Source organism: Apodemus sylvaticus (genome assembly GCF_947179515.1).
Source record: "Apodemus sylvaticus chromosome Y unlocalized genomic scaffold, mApoSyl1.1 SUPER_Y_unloc_2, whole genome shotgun sequence".
In the NCBI taxonomy this organism is placed as follows: domain Eukaryota; kingdom Metazoa; phylum Chordata; class Mammalia; order Rodentia; family Muridae; genus Apodemus; species Apodemus sylvaticus.
This window is the reverse complement of record NW_026262996.1, coordinates 471005-495634: the sequence shown is the minus strand read 5'-3', so window position 1 is coordinate 495634 and position 24630 is coordinate 471005. Positions and strand designations below refer to the sequence as shown.

The 24630-nt window shown below is 42.3% G+C and overlaps 1 long non-coding RNA gene and 1 pseudogene across 1 annotated transcript; one reads left to right on the top strand and one right to left on the bottom strand.

Annotated features, from left to right (window-relative positions):
* The first annotated feature begins 15145 nt into the window (after window positions 1-15145).
* On the top strand, window positions 15146-22155 carry LOC127676079 (uncharacterized). The gene is made up of 2 exons (XR_007975652.1): window positions 15146-15799; window positions 20286-22155. It is a non-coding gene; the product is annotated as an uncharacterized LOC127676079 (long non-coding RNA).
* A 135-nt stretch (window positions 22156-22290) lies between these two features.
* LOC127676061 (serine/threonine-protein kinase LATS2-like) lies at window positions 22291-23280 on the bottom strand (annotated as a pseudogene).
* Window positions 23281-24630: the final 1350 nt, after the last annotated feature.

Genomic DNA, 24630 nt, shown 5'->3' with positions numbered 1-24630 from the left:
GAGTCCACCCAGCCAGCGGCTGTCCAAAGTCAGAGTGGTGCACCTTCAGGCTATACTGTTGAACTCCCCTCACATAAGATATAACCCATCACCTGCCCTAACCCCAGCCACCCTGCTTCCTGCCCCACCCTCGGACGTGCAGCATGACTGCTCTATACTTGTGGGGCACTCGCAGAATGTCAGGCCGGACTTGTCTGACATTCTCTGGTCGGACGGGGAACGAATATACTTCATGGATAGGAACAGCGGCATCCAGAACAGAATCAGGTACGCAAGGGCGGCCCTAATGGTCTTGGACTCTGTTGTTTGGACAACTGCTTTGCTGCCAGCAACTTCAGCCCAGAAAGCCGAACTAAAGGGTCTCACCCAGGCTTTAAAACTGGCAAAAGGATCCATAGTGCTAACAGTTGCACGGACAGCAGATGGGATTATGGAAGGAAATAACCATCTGGAGGACAAACCATCAAAAATAAGGAAGATATACTCGCTTTATTCAAGCCCTCTCAAAACGCCTGGTTCATCACCTCTGGCATCAGAAAAGGACTTCAGATGCTGTCTGAGGGAACAGGCTAGCTAGCTGATAAAGCCGAAAGGGAAGCCATCGAAGCTGTCAACTTCTGGTGGTTTGGCCACCTCCTGCACTCCCAGCCAGCCCCGAATATACTCCTGAAGACAAACGATATCGGGTGAAATGCCAAGGAGTTTACAGAAGAGATGGATGGCTGCTGACCTCTGAAGGCTAAGGAGTTGAAGGCTGCACCATCCTACCTAAGGACTTGGCTAAGCCTCTCATTCATCAGATTCATCAAGCTTCACACTTGGTCAAGGAAAACTGAAGGAATTGCTAAGAGGGCCAAGGTACAAAATATTTGACTTAGGACACTTGGTTCATCAGGTAATCTCAGGCTGTGCCACCTGCCAGGCTGTGAACTCCTCAGGCCCCAGTCAAGGAGCTGCTCCAGAAAACAGAATCATGGGTCAACAGCCAGGGTCTAATTGGGAAATAGATGATACAAAAATAGAACCAAGAGCATATAGATATAAATATTTGCTAGTTTTTATAGATACCTTTTCAAGATAGGAAGAAGATAGGTAGAAGTCTCCTACCCTATAAAGGAGACTGCCAATGTAATAGCCAGGAAGCTTCTGGAAGACATCATACCCAGGTATTGGTTTGCCTACCCTGCTTGGGTCTGACAGTGGGCCAGCATTCATCTCTCAGGTAACTCAATCTCTACCATAGCTTCTGGGGACCACCTGAAATTACATTACGCATACCTACCCCAGAGTTCACGGCAAGCAGACCCCTCTGAATCGGACCCTGAAAGAGGCCCTGGCCAAATTAACACCTGAAATAGGCGGTGACTGGGCACCTCTCCTATCTTATGCCTTATATAAGGCTAGGATCACCTCCTATACTTTAAGTCCCCCCACCCCCTTTTTGAGATCCTATATGGGAGCCCCCGCACCTCCCATGCTGCCTAAGCTTCAGTCTGCTATCTTAGCTGAATATGAGCCAAACATGGTTTTAAAATCCTTGGGTGTCCTCCATAGGGTTCAGAATCAACTCTGGCCTTCCATCTGCCAGGTTTATGAGTCTGCTGCTTCTCTTAACCCCCACTGCTTTGAACCAGGTAATGGATCTGGATTAAGAGACAAAACAGCAGATTCTGAACCGTTTCTGGAAAGGGCCTCACACCTTGACCTTGCGTGATCCTGACCACGCAGACAGCTGATAAGGTGCATTGGAACAGGACATGAATACATCAATCCCACATTAAGCCTGCCACGATAGAGATGATCCAGCAATTGAGGACCCAGCTGACAAGACTTCTGAGAGAAGTGCCACAGGGACGATGGAAGGGTCACCCCGTACCCTGCTGAATCTGTGACTCCTGTACTCCTTGTCAGGAGCCATAATGGGACAAACTAATGTACTAGCAGATGATCATCCTGAAATGCCTGCTTCGGATTATTATATAATCTGTGCCAGGTGAGCCCGCATTCTGCAAGGCTGTGGGGGACTAATTAAAGGAAAGACTCCTGCTATTAACATGCTTTATCTGTTATCATCATACATCTATAATAATTAATAAGTAATAGCACACCCCTTTGGAGCAGATCTCTGCAGATCCACAAAGATGTACTGTCTTGTAGTGATGCTGAGTAGACAAATAGAGGATTTAAGTTTTAATGATGATTCTATAAGAATTCCTAAAATTATATCTGTGATTCTTAAGCTCTTTTATAATGGGCCTGCTATTAGGTCCTTTTCTATAGTCAAACTGCAATGAGAACTCTGCCAGTCTCCCAAGTGTCACAAGTTAATTTATTCTTAGATGGCAACCAGACTCAATCCTACTCAGAGCATGTTCCAAGACCTGGTAAAAGAATTACCCAAAGGTCATAAAAAGGGAACTAATGGTTTATTTTACGTGCTAGGACAGAAGATAAAATACTGACTGGGTTCACCTATATAAAACTTCACTTATAACTTAGTTGTGGTTTTAAACTTTCTACCAACCTGTAGAGAAGACAAGATGTTAGTGATAGATGTTACTATCTAGATAATTCCTCCTAATGGATATGCGTGTAAACATTCTCTATTGTAAACTTCTCTTTCAGTTATGATTTGATTTCTGTGTGGGTGTGTTTGTGAACTTGGGATGAACTTTGTAACATGTGATCATGTATCCTGAAAGATGTTTAGGTGTTGAAGAGAAAGAGAAGAGAACAGAGGTGAGAGGAACAGACCTGAGGAGAAGTTTTTAGACAGAACTGAACTCAAGAAGAACTTAGAACTATAGGCACAGCTTTCAGAAAAAAGGCATTGAGAGTAAGAGCATTTGTGACTTCAGAGCAGGAGGAGAGAGTAAGATTAGAAGGAGAATGCAGAGTGGAATAACTTAGAAACTATAGGTAACACTAAAGAAACAGAAAACCTAAGAGAGCAGTGTGCAGAATGCAGAGGGAAAAGGAAAAAAGCAGAAAGCAGAGGAGCCAGACAGGCTTCTCCTTACCATGGGACAGAACAGGTCATTTCATTAGAACAAGGCAGGCTTAGTCTTATTAAAAGGAACAAAGCTTTTCTCTTACAAATGTGGGTTTAATTCATTTAGCATTAAAAGGGTGGACGATTTTTCTTTCTCTATGCATTAAAGATTGGAGCTCATTTTTCATCCAGAATGAGTGAGTTCTTTCTGCACTGGTACTTGTTCTTTTGCTTCATATGCATATGTAAGTATGGATGTGTGTGAAAGTATGTAATTGTGAGAATGCATGTGTATAAGTGTGTAATTGTGAGAAGAGAGAGTGTGTGTGTGTGCTTGTGTGTGTGTGTAATTGTGAACCTGCATGCAAGTCGGGCCCAACTGGTTTGAATGGAAATGTATGAATGTATATGCATGAATCTATAAGATCTTAATAAGAGATTATGCATATTTGCATATGTAAAAGTTTTTTCTTCCACAAGTGTTATTCTCTTCTGCTGGTTCAATAGAAGTTCCAAACTTCCCCCTAGCCAGACAAACAAGAGGCATCTGGACAATTAATCCTTGATTTAATCCCCTACTGTTTTAGGTTGAGTTGCTTGCACGTGAGACTTCAGTCTCTGGCCTCAGAGGAACATGGAAGGCAGGTCAGTTACCACAGCATAGAAACTGAGACTTGGGCAAGTAAACTTTTTATTATACAGCAACCCTAAATATCTCATGAGAGAAAGTCCTACCCTCCACCGATGCTCTTCCCCCTCCACTGCCTCAAGAAGAACCTACAAGAAAGAAGAACCTCCACACTGGGCCTGGCACTGGTATTTTTTCCCCTGCCAGTTGTTCATGTGAGATAAGGGCATAAAAGGTTGTTACTATAACTAAGGGCCTTAAAATTGGTTGCTGCTTAACACATGTATTATTATTGAATATGTTAGGTTTGCCTAGGCTTTCCCATAACATGCCTCCTCTACTTTGGACAGTTCTTTACATTTAAGGTCATTATTAGGCCATGGGTGCTGGCCCTTGACAACTGGCTTCCCACCCTTACGTGCCCCTTTTCACTGCTTGGCTCAGAACTGTATGTTTCTTATTCTCCTTATGACTTTGGGGTTATTGAGTAGAAATGTCTGAAGGCTTCCTAGTTGGACACTTTTGTGAAAGGTTTTTACTCCTGAGGTGTTGTGATTTCAGGTACCTTGCTTCCTCATCTGGATATTTGCATTGCCTTATTTTCTGCAGTTCTGACCTCCTGTTCATGAATGGTTGTTTATACTTACCTTGGAAGGTGTCATGTAGAGTTTCATTGATTAAAAAAGATAGCTCTGCTCAGTGTAGTTATGTGGTATGTGTATGGTAAAGAACCCAGGTATCCCTCAACAGAAGAGTGGATGCAAAAAATGTGGTACATTTACACAATGGAGTACTATTCAGCCATTAGAAACAATGAATTCATGAAATTCTTAGGCAAATGGATGGAGCTAGAGAACATCATACTAAGTGAGGTAACCCAGACTCAAAACGTGAATCATGGTATGCACTCACTAATAAGTGGATATTAACCTAGAAAACTGGAATACCCAAAACATAATCCACACATCAAATGAGGTGCAAGAAGAAAGGAAGAGTGTCCCCTTGTTCTGGAAAGACTCAGTGAAGCAGTATTAGGCAAAACCAGAACGGGGAAGTGGGAAGGGGTGGGTGGGAGGACACGGGGAGAGAAGGGGGCTTACAGGACTTTCTGGGAGTGGGGGGGGCTTGGAAAGGGGAAATCATTTGAAATGTAAATAAAAAATATATCGAAAAAAAAAAAAAGAAATTTGCCCAAGGTCAGAAAGCTTAAAAGTACAATGGATTTTCATTATAGGTACTATCTACTTCCACATGTAGCTGAAGTCACAATAACTGTTGGAGGAAAAATTGGTTCAAGAAACTTCTGCAAGTGGGGACTTGGCATTTAGTGAACGAATCATTTAGTTGGTGAGAGACAAGTGAATGGAGTGATAGGTCTAGTGGTGAGCAGCTGTTAGAAAGGTAATCAGACCTATACCGGGGGAGACTTGGGTCAATCATATAAGCAAGCTAATGGCCAAGAGTCAGTGATTTATTTATATGAGGTACTCAAACAGGCTAGCAGTAACTAGGAGGACCTTCCAATCAAGGCAGTCTTGATGCTCAGGGGTATTTCCTGTTGAGAGAAGGACAAAGTCTAGGACCATACTATGGTGTTCTGGCATCACAGGATATGAATCTTATTTTAGAATTAAAATTAAACCAAAGGAGGATACCACCTCATTGAAAGCTTTTTAAACTCTGATCTCTCAGACACTGAGCCACCAACCAGATAGCATACACCAGCTGATATGAGACCCCTGACACATATATAGCAGAGGACTGCCTGGTATGGACCTAGTAAGAGAAGATGTACCTAATCTTTGAGAGACTTGAAACCTCAGGGAGTAGAGAGGTCTAGTGGGATGGAGATGGGGGGGTAAGGGGAGACATCCTCTTGGAAATGCAGTAGGAGATATGGAATGAGGAAGAGTCAGAGGGCAGACTGGGAGGAAGGTTACAACTAAACTGTAAAAGAAAGATAAAAGAATAATTTTTAAAAAGAAAAAAAATGTATAGCATCTCTGAGGCATTTAGTGCTGTTAAATGGTTAGCATCTCTGAGGCATTTAGTGCTCTGTTAAATGGTTAGCATCCCTGAGGCACTTAGTGCTTTGTTATATGGTTAGCATCCCTGATGCATTTAGTGCTCTGTTAAATGTATAGCATCCCTGAGACATTTAGTGCTCTGTTAAATGGTTAGCATCCCTGAGGCATTTAGTGCTCTGTTGAATGTATAGCATCCTTGAGGCATTTAGTGCTCTGTTAAATGCATAGCATCCCTGAGACATTTAGTGCTCTGTTAAATGGTTAGCATCCCTGAGGCATTTAGTGCTCTGTTAAATTTAGAGCATCTCTAATGCATTAAGTTGTCTCTTAAGTGGATAGTATTCCTGAGACATTTAGTGCTCTGTTAAATGGTTAGCATCCCTGAGGCATTTAGTGTTTTGTTAAATGTATAGCATCCCTGATGCATTTAGTGCTCTGTTAAATGTATAGCATCACTGATGCATTTAGTGCTCTGTTAAATGGTTAGCATCCCTGAGGCATTTAGTGTTTTGTTAAATGTATAGCATCCCTGATGCATTTAGTGCTCTGTTAAATGTATAGCTTCCACAAGTAATTTAGTGCTCTGTTAAGTGTATAGCATGCCTGGGGCATTTAGTTCTGAGTTAAATGGTTAGCATCCCTGAGGCATTTAGTGCTCTGTTAAATGTATAGCTTCCACGAGTAATTTAGTGCTCTGTTAAGTGTATAGCATGCCTGGGGCATTTAGTTCTGAGTTAAATGGTTAGCATCCCTGAGGCATTTAGTGCTCTGTTAAATGGTTAGCATCCCTGAGGCATTTAGTGCTCTGTTGTATGGTTTGCATCCGGAGGCATTTAGTGCTCTGTCAAATGTTTAGCATCCTTGAGGCATTTAGTGCTCTGTTAAAGGTATAGCATCCCTGATACATTTAGTGCTCTGTTAAATTGTTAGCATCCCTGAAGCATTTAATGCTCTGTTAAATGTATAGAATCCCGTAGGCATTTAGTGCTCTGTTCAATGTATAGCATCCCTGAGGCATTTAGTGCTCTGTTAAGTGGTTAGTATCCCATAAGCATTTAGTGCTCTGTTAAATGTATAGCATCCTTGAGGCATTTAGTGCTCTGTTAAATGTAACATATCTGAGGAATTTAGTGCTGTTTTCAATGTATAGAATCCCTGAGGCATTTATTGCTCTATTAAATGGTTAGCATTCCTGAGGCATTTAGTGCTCTGTTAAATGGTTAGCATCCCTCATGCATATAGTGCTTTGTTAAATGTATAGCATCCCTGACACATTTAGTGCTCTGTTAAATATATACCATCCCTGAGGCTTTTAGTGCTCTGTTAAATGGTTAGCATTCCTGAGGCATTTAGTGCTCTGTTAAATGGTTAGCATCTCTGAGGCATATAGTGCTCTGTTAAATGTATAGCATCCATGAGGCATTTAGTGCTCTGTTCAATGTATAGCATCCCTGAGGCATTTAGTGCTCTGTTAAATGTATAGCATCCCTGATGCATTAAGTGCTCTGTTAAGTGTATAGCATCCCTGAGGCATTCAGTGCTCTGTTAAATAGTTAGAATCTCTGATGCATTTAGAGTTCTGTTACATGGTTAGCATCCCTGATTCATTTAGTCCTTTGTTAAATGTATAGCATCCCTGATGCATTTACTGCTCTGTTAAATGAATAGCATCCCTGAGGCATTTAGTGCTCTATTAAATGATTGGCATCCCTGAGGCATTTACTGCTCTGTTAAGTGGTTAGCATCCCTGATGCATTTAATGCTCGGTTAAATTGTTAGCATCCCTGAGGCATTTAGTGCTCTGTTAAATGTATAACATCCCTGAGGCTTTAGTCCTCTGTTAAATGCTTAGCGTCCCTGAGGCATTTAATACTCTATTAAATGGTTACAATCCCTGAGGCATTTAGAGATCTGTTAAATGTACAACATCGCTGAGGTATTTACTGTTCTGTTAAATGGTTAGCATCCTTGAGGCATTTAGTGCTCTGTTAAATGTGTAGCATCCCTGATGCATTTAGTGCAGTGTTAAATGGTTACCATCCCTGAAGAATTTAGTGCTCTGTTAAATATATAGCATCCCTGAGGCATTTAGTGCTCTGTTAAATGGTTAGCATCCCTGAGGCATTTAGTGCTCTGTTAAAATGTATAGCATCGCTGACACATTTAATGGAAGGTCCATTAAGAGTGTGTCCTTGTCATGTCTAAACTTCATTGCCTAGGACTGTGTTAAGTTCCCAAAAGAAACCAGTTTAGAGATAGGTGTCTTTAGAGTTCTTCATTTTCCCAATCCTTGAAGCTAAGTATTATTACCCAGGAAATTTCCAAGAGTGCCTAATCGTGGTTTATCTCTAAACTTTTCCTCTGGAGAGAACTCTCTCTTTCTCTTCTCTTCTCTTCTCTCTCTCTCTCTCTCTCTCTCTCTCTCTCTCTCTCTCTCTCTCTCTCTCTCTCTCTCTCTCTCTCTTTCTCTCTCTGTGTGTGTGTGTGTGTGTGTTTTAATATGTTTATTTTCTTTCCTGTACCAGTTCCTCAGGTTTCCATTTTTTACAGCAGACAAGGAAGTTCTTGCATTAAGTGCTCTGTTAAGTGTATAGTATCCCTGAGGCATTCAGTCCTCTGTTAAACAATTAGAATCCCTGAGGCATTTAGAGCTCTGTTCAATGTATAGCATCTCTGATGGATTTAGTGCTCTGTTAAATGGTTAGCATCCCTGAGGCATTTAGTGCTCTGTTAAATATATAGCATCTCTGACACATTTAGTGCTCTGTTCAATGTAGAGCATCCCTGAGGCAATTAGTGCTCTGTTAAATGTATAGCATTCCCGAGGGATTTAGTGTTCTGTTAAATGTATAGCATTCCCGAGGGATTTAGTGTTCTGTTAAATGTATAGCATTCCTGAGGCATTTAGTGCTCTGTTAAATTGTTAGCATACCCGAGGCATTTAGAGCTCTGTTCAATGTATAGCATCTCTGATGCATTCAGTGCTTTGTTCAATGTATAGCATACCTGAGGCATTTAGTGCTCTGTTATATGCTTAGCATCCCTGAGGCATTTAGTGTTCTGTTAAATGTATAGCATCCCTGAGGCATTTAGTGCTCTGTTATATGCTTAGCATCCCTGAGGCATTTAGTGTTCTGTTAAATGTATAGCATCCCTGAGGCATTTAGTGCTCTGTTAAATGGTTAGCATCCCTGAGGCATTTAGAGCTCTGTTCAATGTATAGCATCTCTGATGCATTCAGTGCTCTGTTCAATGTATAGCATACCCGAGGCATTTAGTGCTCTGTTATATGCTTAGCATCCCTGAGGCATTTAGTGCTCTGTTAAATGTATAGCATCCCTGATGCATTTAGTGCTCTATTAAATGGTTAGCATCCCTGATGCATTTAGTGCTCTGTTAAATGTATACATCCCTGAGGCATTTAGTGCTCTGTTAAATGTATAGCATTCCTGAGGCGTTTGGTGCTCTGTTTAATGGTTAGCATCCCTGAGGCATATAGTGCTCTGTTAAATGGTTAGCATTCTTGAGGCATTTAGTGCTCTGTTAAATGTATAGCATCCCTGAGGCATTTAGTGCTCTGTTAAGTGGTTAGCATCCCTGAGGCATTTAGAGCTCTGTTCAATGTATAGCATCTCTGATGCATTCAGTGCTCTGTTCAATGTATAGCATCCCTGAGGCATTTAGTGCTCTGTTAAATGTATACATCCCTGATGCATTTAGTGCTCTGTTAAATGGTTAGCATCCCTGATGCATTTAGTGCTCTGTTAAATGTATACATCCCTGAGGCATTTACTGCTCTGTTAAATGTATAGCATTCCTGAGGCATTTGGTGCTCTGTTTAATGGTTAGAATCCCTGAAGCATTCAGTGCTCTGTTAAATGTATAGCATCCCTGAGGCATTTAGTGCTCTGTTAAATGTATAGCATCCCTGAGGCATTTAGAGCTCTGTTCAATGTTTAGCATCTCTGGTTCTCTTAGTGCTCTGTTAAATGGTTAGCATCCCTGAGGCATTTAGTGCTCTGTTAAAATGTATAGCATCGCTGACACATTTAATGCTCTGTTCAATGTAGAACATCCCTGAGGCATTTAGTGCTCTCTTAAATGTATAGCATTCCCCAGGCATTTAGTGCTCTGTTAAATGTAGAGCATCCCTGATGCATTAAGTGCTCTCTTAAGTGTATAGTATCCCTGAGAAATATAGCGCTCTGTTAAATGGTTAGCATCCCTGAGGCATTTAGTGCTCGTTCAATGTATAGCATCCCTGAGGCATTTAGTGATCTGTTAAATGGTTAGCATCCCTGAGGCATTTAGTGATCTGTTAAATGGTTAGCATCCCTGAGGCATTTAGTGCTCTGTAAAATGGTTAGCATCGCTGAGGCATTTAGAGCTCTGTTCAATGTATAGCATCTCTGATGCGTTCAGTGCTCTGTATAATGTATAGCATACCTGAGGCATTTAGTGCTCTGTTATATGCTTAGCATCCCTGAGGCATTTAGTGTTCTGTTAAATGTATAGCATCCCTGATGCATTTAGTGCTCTGTTAAATGGTTAGCATCCCTGATGCATTTAGTGCTCTGTTAAATGTATACATCCCTGAGGCATTTACTGCTCTGTTAAATGTATAGCATTCCTGAGGCGTTTGGTGCTCTGTTTAACGGTTAGCATCTCTGAGGCATTTAGTGCTCTGTTAAATGGTTAGCATCCCTGAGGCATTTAGTGCTCTGTTAAATGTATAGCATTCCTGAGGCATTTAGTGCTCTGTTAAATGGTTAGCATCCCTGAGGCATTTAGAGCTCTGTTCAATGTATAGCATCTCTGATGCATTCAGTGCTCTGTTCAATGTATAGCATCCCTGAGGCATTTAGTGCTCTGTTATATGCTTAGCATCCCTGAGGCATTTAGTGCTCTGTTAAATGTATAGCATCCCTGATGCATTTAGTGCTCGGTTAAATGGTTAGCATCCCTGATGCATTTAGTGCTCTGTTAAATGTATACATCCCTGAGGCATTTAGTGCTCTGTTAAATGTATAGCATTCCTGAGGCATTTAGTGCTCTGTTAAATGGTTAGCATCCCTGATGCATTTAGTGCTCTGTTCAATGTATACATCCCTGAGGCATTTAGTGTTCTGTTAAATGTATAGCATCCCTGAGGCATTTAGTGCTCTGTTAAATGTATAGCATCCCTGAGGCATTTAGTGCTCTGTTAAATGTATAGCATCCCTGAGGCATTTAGTGCTCTGTTAAGTGGTTATCATCCCTGAGGCATTTAGTGCTCTGTTAAATGTATAGCATCCCTGAGGCATTTAGTGCTCTGTTAAATGTCTAGCATCCCTGAGGCATTTAGTGCTCTGTTAAATGGTTAGCATCCCCGAGGCATTTAGTGCTCTGTTAAATGGTTAGCATCGCTGAGGCATATAGTGCTCTGTTCAATCTATAGCATCCCTGAAGCATTTAGTGCTGTGTTAAATAGTTAGCATCCCTGAGGCATTTAGTGCTCTGTTAAATTGTTAGCATCCCTGATGCATGTAGTGTTCTGTTAAATGGCTAGCATCCCTGAGGCATTTAGTGCTCTGTTAAATGTATAGCATCCCTGACACATTTAGTGCCCTGTTAAATTGTTAGCAACCCTGAGGCATTTAGTGCTCTGTTAAATGTATAGCATCCAGGAAGCATTTAGTGCTTTGTTAAATATATAATGTCCCTGAGGCATTTAGTGGTCTGTTAAATTTATAGTATCCCTGAGCCATTTAGTTCTCTTTAAATGGTTAGCATCCCCGAGGCATTTAGTGCTCTGTTAAATGTATAGCATCCATGATGCATTTAATGCTGTGTTAAAGGTATAGCAACCCTGAAGCATTTAGTGCTTTGTTAAATGGTTAGCATCCCTGAGACATTTAGTGTCTGTTAAGTGGTTAATATCCCTGATGAATTTAGTGCTCTGTTAAATGTATAACATCCCTGAGGCATTTAGTGCTCTGTTCAATGGTTAGTATCCCTGAGGCAATTTGTGCTCTGTTCAATGTATAGTATCTCTGATGTATTTACTGCTCTGTTAAATGGTTAGGATCTCTGAGGCATTAAGTGCAGTGTTAATTGTATATCATCCCTGATGCATTTAGTGCTCTGTTAAATGGTTAGCATACTTGATGCATTTAGTGCAATCTTAAATGTCTTTCATCCCTGAGACATTTAGTGGTCTTTTAAATGTATAGAATCCCTGAAGCATTTAGAGCTCTATTAAGTGGTGAGCATCCCTAGACATTTAGTGCTGTTACATGGTTACCATCCCTGAGGCATTTAGTGTGGTGTTAAATGTATAGCATCCCAGAGGTATTTAGTTCTCTGTTCTATGGTTAGCATCCCTGATGCATTTAATATTCTGTTAAATGCATAGCATCCCTGATGCATTTAATGCTCTGTTCAATGTATAGCATCCCTGAGGGATTTAGTGCTCTGTTAAATGGTTTGCATCACTGATCCATTTAGTGCTCTGTTCAATGTATAGCATCCATGAGGCATTTCGTGCTCTGTTAAAGGTTAGCATCCCGAGGCATTTAGTGCTCTGTTGAATGGTTAGCATCCCTGAGGCATTTACTGCTGTTTTAAATGTATAGCATCCCTGAGGCATTTTAGTGCTCTGTTAAATATATAGCATCTCTGAGGCATTAATGCTCTGTTAATTGAATAGCATCCCTGAGGCATTTAGTGCTCTATTAAAGGATTGGCATCCCTGAGGCATTTAGTGCTCTGTTAAATGGTTAGCATCCCTGAGGCATTTAGTGCTCTGTTAAATGGTTAGCATCCCTGAGGCATTTAGTGCTCTGTTAAATGGTTAACATCCCTGATGCATTTAGTGCTTTGTTAAATGGTTAGCATCCCTGAGACATTTAGTGCTCTGTTAAATGGTTAGCATCCCTGATGCATTTAGTGCTTTGTTAAATGGTTAGCATTCCTGAGGCATTTATTGGTCTGCTGAATGGTTAGCATTCCTGACACATTTAGTGCTCTGTTAAATGTATAGCATCTCTGGCCAATTTAGTGCTCTGTTAAATTTTTAGCATCCCTGAGGCATTTAGTGCTCTGTTAAATGTATAGCATCCCTGGGGCAATTAGTGCTTTGTTAAATGTATAGCACCCCTGAGACATTTAGTGCTCTTTTAAATGTATAGCATCCCTGAGGCATTTAGTGCTCTGTTCAATGTATACCATCCATGAGGCTTTTAGTGCTCTGTTAAGTGGTTAGCATCCCAGAGGCATTTAGTGCTCTGTTCAATGTATACCATCCATGAGGCTTTTAGTGCTCTGTTAAGTGGTTAGCATCCCAGAGGCATTTAGTGCTCTGTTCAATGTATACCATCCATGAGGCTTTTAGTGCTCTGTTAAGTGGTTAGCATCCCAGAGGCATTTAGTGCTCTGTTAAATGTATAGCATCCCTGGGGCAATTACTGCTTTGTTAAATGTATAGCATCCCTGAGTCATTAATGCTCTGTTCAATGTATAGCATCCCTGAGGCATTTAGTGCCCTGTTAAGTGGTTAGCATCCTTGATGCATTTAGTTCTCTGTTAAATGTATAGCACCCCTGACACATTTAGTGCTCTTTTCAATGTATAGCATCCCTGAGGCATTTAGAGCTTTGTTTTATTAAGTAGGGTATTCTATATATCCTTTACAGACTTATGAAGTGAGAGAAACAAATTTTAGCAACATAATCCTGATTTTGTGTTGAGATTTTAGTCTTAGAAACTTAGCTATCACACCTTACTCATCTTGGTGGCATTTTTCTGAGAAAAAAAGTAATATAAGTAACATGAAATGTAACATTGATACAAAATATGCACATTAGAGATACCGCTGACATAAATGAGAGATTTTTATGATGTCTCACTATGAAAATAGGGAAATAATTCCCTTGTCTTACTATTTTTAGATTTTTGACAATGCAACTCCTATTTGAGTGTTTACCACTGCTGATTATAAGATGTTGACTGGGTTTGGGCTTAGTTTTCATTTTTCTTTAATCATCATTTTCATTTGGCTTATAGTATTTTTCCTCTTATATAGCAGAATTTTGGATAATTTTAATGGGAATATTTGCTTTTTCTTGTTTTGTAATTGTCTTGAAGCAATAGTTTGTAATTGTTTTGTTCTATAAACAAGAACTACTGTAGATTAAACTTTGCAGATTTGTAGAAGTCTGTTGTGGCTTATAGAGGAGTACTTTATCAGTTTGGCATTGGAATGCAGTTTAAATTTTAGGTATATTTGTTCCTTGTTTAAAATACCATCTTTAAAAAGAAATTATTTAATTTACAATAACCTGGAAAAACCCATAGATATATGGTATCATTTGTTTACTTGATATTCTGAAAAATTAAAACTCAGGTGGAGAAGTAGAGGGGAAATAAGGAGCTTACTAAAAATAATTGTATTCTACTTAACCTTGATAGTTGAAAAGCAGAGGCTAAAGCTTTTTTATAGCTAGAATATTTTAATACAATTTCAGAATTGTATGTGAATTTTTCTGGAAAGCTATAACACAGGACTTTATTTTTCTTTAAATCTTGTCTTTAATGGAAAGGAAAACATAGAGGCAGTTATGGAATCATTTTACAAACTTAGTAAGTTCTCTAAGAATACAGAATTGGCAATTTCAGCCAGTTTTTTATTTTTCTTAGCTTTTTTTCCCCTTTGGTAGCATATATATTGGTATTCACTAGGAAATAAAAACTGATTATTTTATTTTTTGAGAAGTAACATTTTAAAGGTATTCCTACTTGTAATTCATATATAATGAATCCAGCTCTGGATTTACCTATTGCAAATATTTAAGAAAACATTTATTTTTTTTCCTTTACTAAGCTACTGGTATGTGGGAAGAAGTTTCCTATTTGATAAGCAGCACGTTTGTCTCTTACAGTACTTAATATTCTGTTTCTGCTGCGACTTTTATTTTTGTGCCAGTGATACTTATTATCAGAAGTTATATTCATATGATTAGAACTTTTAAGTAATTGATGCTTGACATCCTCTGAAATATGCTAGATTTAAGTTCAGTGCTAAAATTATTTAGGTACATAGGAATTTGGTTATTGCTAAGCGAAGGCCAGACTGGATTTTGAAACCCCGCCCCCCTTCTAACACCTTTGTTTATCCTCTTCGGAATTTAATTGCTATTCAGAGTAGTATTCTGTAAAACTCTGTTCTTTATATCGAAGAATCTGTTCATTTTGCTTTTTCCTGAAGTAACATAAAAGTATGTTTGGGTGAAAGTGTTAACTGGAAGAATTTAAGCTTAAAACAACACTTTTTTTGTATTTCCCATAGTTACACTTAATTGTTTTATTTTTAAGTATATTAGACTTTTGAAAAGTGATAAAAAGTTTGGCAATGTAGATGTGATATATTTACATAGATATGGATATAGATATGGATTGTGCTTACTTAATTTACTGTGACAGTATTGCTTTATTTCTTTTAATGATTACCAAAGGTAGAAGACTTGTTCTAGCCAAAACTTTATTAAAAATACAAAGTCTTCAAGGAAATGAATTTGAAATTGCCTGTTAACTATTCCATCTTATCTTTGTACACATTCTGAAATACAGCAAAATGCTTAAAAGAAGGGATACTGTACATGTGTATTGAGAGTAACATAGAGAAATAAAATCAGATTGTTTTCCTGTTAATAAGTGTTTATTGTATTTGATACCAAGCAGTAACAATACTTACTGGGGAGAAAGTGCATCATTTTTGGAAAAGTATATTTGTGTGTGTGTGTGTGTGTGTGTGTGTGTGTGTGTGTGTGTGTGTGCATGCTAGGCAGAGCATAGGTGTTAGAAACCAGGAGCAGCATGTAGTTTGCGGTTTCCTTTCTTTTGTCATTATTGTTATTGGTTTGTTTTATTTTATGTTTGTTTGTTTGTGGAGACTGGGTCTCTCTGTGTAGCCCTGGGTGTCCTAGCACTCAATCTGTAGACCAGGCTGGCCTTTAACTCAGAGATCACCTGCCTCTGCCTCCCAAGTTACAGAGGATAACTTGTAAGAATAAATTCTCTGTTTCTGTCTTTGGGTCCCAGAGAGATTTCTCAGAGAGAATTGTCCCAAATCACAGAAGAAAAGCATCCTTTTCCAGATGATGGGGCCCTGGGAGGGTAAGAAGAAGCTTTCTTGTACAGTGGTGTGGCATTCATAGTGAAAGTAGACCAAGCAGGGAGCTTTGTAGTGACAACCAGTAGAACTTGAGAGACAAGGGGACAGTGGCAGGTAGAAAAAACAACTGGAGAGGTGCAATTGTCTTAGTGTGAAGAATTATCCAGGTGCACAAAGAAGTAGTAGGGATATGCCCATAGGCAGGTGGTCCTAAAGGGTGTGAATGAGAGATGCTCATGCAGTGGGCAGCCCGGAAGGGTGTAGGTGAGGAGAGATAGAGTTAGAAAAGGTAGAGGGAAGAAGCAGCTGAAGAGGTAGACTCCAGAATCAAATCTGGTGGGTGGAGCGACTCCCAGTTTGGGCAGCAGATGAATGAAGAAAAAAGAAATAAAAAAGAAAAGGAAGTGCATGACTGCTTCTAGGTATGGTTAATGAGAAAGTTTATTGTAGATAAAAGGGAGAGCATAGCCAGAGGCAGGGATATCTGGGAATGTTGTGAGTACTCATGACCCTGAGCCTTTTGAGGGAGAAAGAAGGGAGGAAGAGAGGGAGAGGAACCAAGTATAGCAGCCAGGAGGACAAAGACACACACACACACACACACACACACAAAGCCAATTTTGTAGCCAAAATATTTGAATGTCTGGTGTGTGTGCTGGTATGTGTGTGTGTGATGGGGGTGGGAGGGAAGAGAGAGAGAGAGAGAGAGAGAGAAGGAGGGAGCAAACGCCTGTCAGGGAAGGGCAAGCCAATCCCCCCAGGCTAAAAAGAGAGGTCAAAATAAAGGGTGGTGTACATCAGCCATACCCTTTAATGGGTAGGGACTGAGGGATGCTGGGAGAACCTAGAGACCAGGTCTCCTTTGATATGTTAACTAGGCCTCTCAGACTCATGTCCTGGGATTGAAAGAGGATCTGGCTTGTTATCACCCACTTATACATTTTCTGCATTCATTCCTTCCATCCCCTACCAGATAGGGACAGTAACAAACAGCTCAGGACCCTCAAGATTAAATTCTCAGCCCAAAGATTTATTTAGCCCAGAGAAACAAAGGGCAGGGGAAAAGAGAAAGGACAGGAGATAGAGGAGCAGGGAGGAGGAGTATTTGTCCCAGAAGGGAGCAGGACAAAGGATTACTTCTGGATAAAGGAGTCAGACATGGCTTAGACAAATGGCAGTTTATAAGGGTATAAGGGGAAGCCCCATGTTTGAATGAGGTGCTTAATCTTAACAGGGTAGGTTAATTAGATGAGCCAAAGAGACTTTTTATTGCTGGACTTCAATACTTTGATAGTTGGCTCTTGGTAATCAGCCTTGGAAGGAAGAAGTGACCAAATAAGGCAATAGACCTTGGTGGCTTGTTTTAGGAATATAATCTAATGACTTTTAGCAAGGCAGAGGGAATGGGGAAGAAGGGCACCGAATGCCAGAACCATGCTCACCAAGTTCAAGCTGTATGGAGTACCAGAGCCATGCTTGCCATGTTCAGGCCAGTTAAAGTCCCTTTACTCTATTGATTTTTAAACTCATTTATTTTTTTATGTGGATGGTTCTTTTGCCTGCATGTACGTCTGTGTAGCATGTGCAGGAAGAGTACAGATCCCCAGGACCTGGGTTTACAGGGTGTTGTTTGCTGCTATATGTGTCGGGTTCATAAGAAGACAGAGTGGTTTAGAGAACAGTATGAGGCACTATGGGGAAGGGGTGACTAGGTGGGCCCATGCCCAGGGCCTTTCCCCCTGAGGGACCAAACACACACAGACACTGTATAGAGTAGAGTTTATTCAGGGCAGAGGATGGGAGTTAAGGTAGTGGAGGCAGAGAGAGAGAGAGACAGAGACAGAGAGAGACAGACAGACAGAGACAGAGAGAGACAGAGAGGAGAGTGGGGAGGGGAGGAGAGCCCAAGAGGGGCAGAGAAGTGAGAGTGCCAAGAGGCAAGAGTGATGAGAGAGAAAGGGGAGAGGCAAGCAGCCCCTTTTATAGTGGGCCAGGTCTATGGGGAGGGGCATACCTGACTGTTGCCAGGTAATTGTGGGGTGGAGCTTAGACAGAATACTAACAATATGGGTGCTAGGGCTTGAACCAGTGTCCTCTGGAAGAGCTGCCAGAGTTCTTAACCACTGAGCTCCCCAACTATATATGTTTATGAATTAGGTGTTTTTACAATTCTCATTTCTTGGTATATACTTCCAGTGTTAGTAGCTATAATCTTTGTAATCCTCTATATCTGGTATTATATTGCCATATCATAATAACCAGAATATCTACCTCTAGTCCTGACCTATTGCCACATATTTTATTTGTATACATGTTACAGTCACTGAATATTGACTCCTATAATTAACTAGTTTATTTGCCTCCCCTCCCCCTCTACCTCTCTTCTTCCCTCCCTCCTTCCCTCCCTCCCTCTCTTCTTTCCTGAGTTCAGAATGTCCAAATTATGAAGACAATGATTGAAAATTTATGTTGTCATGTGTTTATAATTTGGCTTTGACTGTACCATATAAACTTGGATTACCAAGAGAGCACCTGCCCACTTATAAGTATCATGAAGAACATTAAACATTTGTGAAAAGTGTTAGCAGGAACAGTTGTGTTAGTACTTGCTAATTTACTCTGCAGACTCCAGTAAGTAATCATTATCCACATTTTAAACTTTTTTTGAAAAAACTTTACTTTTACCTATATGATTATATTGATTGGTGTTCTTAGTTACTGAAAAGTAACAGATTTAATTTTTTTATTTTATGTGTATGTGATTGCAGAGAGAGAGAGAGAGAGAGAGAGGGAGAGAGAGAGAGAGAATATGAATATGCATACCATATTCATGCTTCATGCTCATGGAGACCTGAGGGTGATACAAGATATTTCCTATCCATTCACACTGAGGCAGTGAGAGGCCAGTGATTGGAGGGAGGGCAGAGAGGAGGGGAGCTAAGAGAGGGAGGGGCAGAGAGAGAGAAAGGGAGCCTGGGAGCTGCATGAGGGAGAAGAGGAGGAGACACACAGATCCAGGTGGCATCCGTGTGTTTCTGGTGTGTTGAGAGGTTGCAAATATTGGGATAAAACTTTATCATTGTAATTTGGCATTATGTAATTGGGAGTTTCATATACACAAATATATTTGGTTAACTACTCAAGTTTAAGAATCATGCTTTGCTGGTTACTTGGAAGGAGTGGGTGCTGGGCGGGAGCCAGAGACCCACCAGGGACTTGGAGCAGAGGCCAGGCAGGGCGGTACTATATTTTAATCATCTTCCGAAATAGGAGTTACAGACTGTTCTAAGTCACCATACCACAAGGGAATTTGGAACTGAACCTAGTTCTTCTGCAGGAGCAGCCAGTGCTTTTAACCACTGAGCCATCTTTCTATTCCCTTAAAGAAATTTTTGGTGTGGTGTAAAGGATGATGTTCTCATGAGCTAGGAGTCTAGATTCTTCAGAATCTCTTCAGATTCCTGAAACATGGATCAAAGGATAAAGCATAGTAGCTAGTCTGAGTTTGATCCCAGGGATATGCATGTATGGAAGTCGAAAACTGATTTGGAAAGTTGTGTTCTGGGTGCCACACACACCATATATACGTATATACGTACGTACATACATACATACATACATACATACATACATACATACATACATACATACATTCAGGCAGACTCTTTGAAAATGACAGTTCATAAAAGTACCACTCATAAGGTTAGGATGGGGGGCTCAATAGTAAAACTCTTGTCTGGCTCCTGCAGTGCTGCAGATTTTAACTCCTAACATCAAGGGAAGCCAAAGAATAAAGACATATTAGTTGGGGATGCCTTTGCTTTTAAAGAAGCCAAGGATGCAAAATGCTTTGCAAACAGAGTCTATGGGCAGGTGTGCTAATGCATTAATTAACAAGCACATAAATGTTATATATGGAAGTCTGGGGTTTCCTTGAACTTCACTGTGTTGTCTTTACTTGAGGGTATGCTCAGGTTGTCAGTTGCACAAAGCACTTCACTTCATGAATTTTTCAGAAAAATGGATGGAACTAGAAAATATCACCCTAAGTGAGGTAACTCAGACCTAGAAGGACATGCATGGTATGCACGTACCGATTACTATGACACAAAAACGCTGTTGGCCTATTAACATAGGCAGGAAATAGGGAGATGGAAGTTCTGGTACAGAGAGAGGAACTCTGCCTTACAGTCAGGCACGGGAGGATTTACCCCAAACTCTGAGGAAACTGAGAAGAGATTACTGATTTCTTGGACCTCTTATTAAAGTGGTTGGCTGTGTTTGTGAGCTATGTGGACTATGGAAGTGACTGTAAACACTGTCAGGTAGTATGGAGCAAAGGAATTATTTTCCATTGTAGAAATGGGAAACCGTCTAGGAAAAACCAGAGGGATTAGGAGATTCCCTGTATTAGTTTATGTTTTGTTAGTAAGAGGAAATGTGTGAGACTGACTATTTACTAAAATATATCTTTTGTTTTCCTTGCAGTTTTGAAGCAGAAAGTCCAAGCAGCATGGGAATGGCTCATACAAAGGCATGTAGCTGTATTGGCCTCATGGCCATCTTGTCACGCTGGTAGGAATTCACACAAGAAGGATCACAATAGCTAGAGGAGGACCAGTAAGCAGTCAGTGCTTACTAAGAGATCTTGCCTCTGAAATATCCACTACCACACTGCTATTAGCATCTAAATCTTTGGGAGAACATTCACCCTATTATATTCAGCTTACCAGTCAGAAGCATCTTCTTAATTGCTTTCTGTTTTGTGGGCCAAGTAACCGAAGTAAAAGTCATTTCAACTTGCTGAATGCCAACCAGCTTGTGTATGTAGACACCAATGATTGGCCAGATGGGAAACTGACAGATGATTTGGTATGTTCTTGAGGCAAACTGAGAGAGGCATGAGGCCAGGCCTTGAACATGGATGAATGGTTGTCCAGGTAACTCCCAGGAGACACTAATCAGGAATGTGTTTTCCCTGACCCAGGGTTATGCACCTTCTGCTCCCCACACCAAAACACTCTATACCTCTAGAGGCCAACTTGGTAGGCCATCCGCTATCCATTGAACTAAGAGATTCTTTGCCCAATGGCACTGCACTCTCTGAAGGTGCACTGCCTGTGATAAAACTGGTTCCTACATGGCCCCTGAACACACTGCACATCTTCTGGACAATGTGGTCAAGTCCGGATGTGTCAGGAGCTCTGCACACTCTCATAAGCAAGGCAGCTCAGGCAGGGTCTCATGTGCTCTCCTTCCAGTCTTCTTCTGTCTGACAAGAATTACTGCAGGAGATTGAGCCAGAGGTCTTCTGCAATGACCTGAAAGGAGGTGAGGCAAGTGTCTCTCTAGCTTCTGGGGTCAGAGTCCCTCGCCAGCCTAAGGGCCTTTAAGGACACATGACAGTCCTTTTGGGAATAAGACGACCAGAGCACACCACTTCAGCCAGCCTGTTATCTCCTAGGAAATTGTGGGCAAACAACCAGTCCAGGAAAGTTAGCCTCCAGGGTTCCTGCTGGTAAATGGGAGCAGCAAGGCCAAGGGCTTGTCAGTTGAGAGTTGAGAGTGCTTGGCTGTGCAGATTCCACAGTGCTTAACTGAAAACAGTCAGAAGTATCTGACTTTTCTGAAACACTGCATTAACTTGCCCCCTAGGTCCACTAAGTAGTGGCCAAAGGGCTCTACTGTCCAAATCACAAGTTGAGATAGTATGGCCTCAGTCAGTTAGTTGTTCAGATGTGTTACAGTCTGACAGTGTGGATTTTCTTACTGATTTAGACACTGACAGCTCTGGGAAGAAACATGCTGTGTCCTTTGGACCATCAGATGCTGTCAGCCTGGGACAACCAGAAGTAGTGAGATGCAGGATGTCAGAGGACCTTCAGACACTTTGTACTCTAGATAGGGAAACATGTGCGTTCTGTTGAGTAGAGCTCTGTGGGGTCAGGCTAGTTGAGTGCTGAGGGTCTGGACCCTCACTACAGTTCACTGTAAGTAGACCGAAAGTTTGAAATTATGTGCTCTGGACAGCTTAAAGCCATAGTTTGCGGAGACAGATACTGAAGGGTATTGTGACAGGCTTACCCTTCCCCCCCCCCCCCCCATTCCCTCCGCTTTGCTAAAACTCATTAGGTTACCTTTCCTAAAGCAAGCCAACAAGATCTACTTCCTCATACGGCCACTTCCTCCTCCTGAGACTGACTACCAAGGTCCAGATGTCAACCTACCAAACGAAGTCCAGCAAACAAAAGCCTACTTTGTCTGGCCTAATTAATTAAATTGGGCATTTGTCATGCCCAAATTGGAATCAAACATCCTGTAAAAATGAAAATTAATATAAATGAATGCATTGAATTAATACAGTGTCTGTTTTCCTTTATCCTAGCTAGTTCTCCAACAATGACACAGAGAAGCCAAGGTCCATCTGTATGTTCAGTGCACAAAAACCAGGCATTATAATTCCATTCTAACCCTCTATTGTAAGCTGTCTACCTCACAGCCAAATACTCAACATACCTGCACAGAGTCCAGCTTTGGCCATTTCCTGCTTCAGCTCTAGCCTCCTGCTGACCTTCTGCTGGTAGGTTTTGATGAGATTCTCCACGTGTTGTTCCATGAAGAATTGGAAGGCATATGGGGAGTAAGTCTTGAGACTCTCTCTTCTCTTCATCCCAGCTATTCTTGTGGACAGTCACCGGGAAGGTCTGGATCTGCCTTTTGTCCCTGCCAGCTTTGTCTCCATTGGCACCTTTGTGGCTCATGTCATTCCTGTGTTGCTCAGTGGCCCCTCGCAGACTCTGCTCCACACTGGTGCACAGGCTGTCCAGGTCCACGCTGCTGCTGTACTGCCCAGACTTACCGCGCAGCAGCAAGTGCTTTAGATCAGCAGGTGGAGGGCACCTGCACTCGGAGCCAGTCGCCATAGTCCACATCCAGCGGGTGTGGGCCTGCACTGCCCTCCTTCGTCTCCAGGCCCTCGGTGGCTGGTGCTGTGCGGGGTGCGAGGGCCCCACAGCTGTCTGGGGCTCCGCAGCACATGCGCACTCTTCCCATAGTGAAGGATGTGTGCGGCACACCTCGCAGCGGTGACCATGTTGGGGACCTGCATTTTTGAGGGCTCTGATTGGGCCACTGCTGAAGAGTTGGTCCTGCTGGGGCCGGCCCAGAAAGTCACGTGCTGAGAGGAGGCCTCTAGACCAGCCTTCTGCAGCGAGTCCCTGCTGTGTGCCAGTGGAGCTGCAGACCAGGGCACCTCGGAGCCCAGCTCCAACAAGTCAGCACTGAGGCTGTTCCTGGACCCTGCCAGCACAGCCTGGACAGACCCGTCGCCAGTAAACGTGGGACCCCGGGTACCCAACACCTGTAATGGGTGCGCCCCAGGTGCTGTAGCCACCGGCTTGTGGTCGGAAGTGGTGTACAGCCCAGTATGGGCAGGGAACGTGACGCTGGTGGTAGTGACGCTTGGCCAGGCTGGAGTAGGCATCTGGAATAGGCATCTGGTGGCATCCTGCTCTGGACGGAGGGGCTGGGCTGCACCCCATACCCAGGCTGCTCTTATAGTAGATGACCAAGACCATAGTGTGCCTGGGAAGTGTGCACCCTGGCTTCACTGAATCGAGAGTACTTCGGGAGGATGTTGGTGAGCTGGGGCGCCCTGGGTGCGTGCTGACAGGGGCGGGGGATGAGGGTGGGTGGGAAGGAAATCTAAATATTGACATGTCCTCTCCACCAGTGCGGCAGGGCCCTCATAGTTTGCACCACCCAGCTGGTGGCAGGATGGGATTGCTTCCCCTGTGCCTCAAAACTGGACCGCCTAGTGACTGGGGTGGGTGAGCACCAGGCCCTTTCATGGGGAGATCTGCTGGATGACTCACACAATCTGCTCTATCCAGGAGTCCAGGGCGCCCATCTTCCTGATGCATTCCAAGGTGGCTTCAATACTCCTAGTGCCTGTCTGCTTGAGAGCTCTGCCAGCCCTCTCCTGGTCACATCCTGCATTCACCAAGTCCTGAAACATCTGCGGGTTCACCTCTGCAGCTGCTGAGTACCTGACTCATTGGCAAAAGGCAGGAGGGAATATCGGATTTCCCTGAGCGCTTTTTGATATGGTCCAAACTTTGGGGTGGCTCTCATTTGCTGCTGCCTGGAGGCATCTTTGCTCCCCAGGGCATCCAAGGAAGTGTCACTGTTTGGTCCCATGAGCAGCCCGTGGGACGACCCTCTGGGATCTCTTGATTTCGATCACTGCCAGCTATTTCCACAGTAATTTGTGGCAGGAAAAGTCTTGGGCCTCACCTTTAGTCCAGTTTCCTTTTACCATAAAAGTGCCTTATTATTTTAAAAAGAACAGTCAATAGTGTCAGTGCTTTCAGAACAACTTCCTTCTTAAAAGTTTTTGTCCTTCAGTTGCTGTAGTTCCTAACAGGAACTTAAATTTTCCAGCATTTTTTTTTTTAATTGAGGATCTTCTTCATTTACATTGCTAACAGTAAAACCTTTCCCAAGTTCCCCCCTCCGATAAGGCCCCCTCCCCACAGATTCCCAACCCCTCCTCCCACCCCCTTCCTCCACTTATATGCCCCTCTTCTGGATGCACTCCCACCTCCCCCTAACCGCCCGCCCCCTCCCCCCCAACCTCAGTTTCCTTTTGTTGGGGCCTCTATTGAACCTTTACCTGACCAAGGACCACTCCTCCCACTGATGCCCAACAAGCATTCCTCTGCCACATTTTTGGCTGCAACCATGTGTACCCCTTGGTTGATGGTTCAGTCCCTGGGAGTCTTGGGGTGTCTGGGTGGCCGAAGTGATTGTTCTTCCCATGGGGCTGTAAACC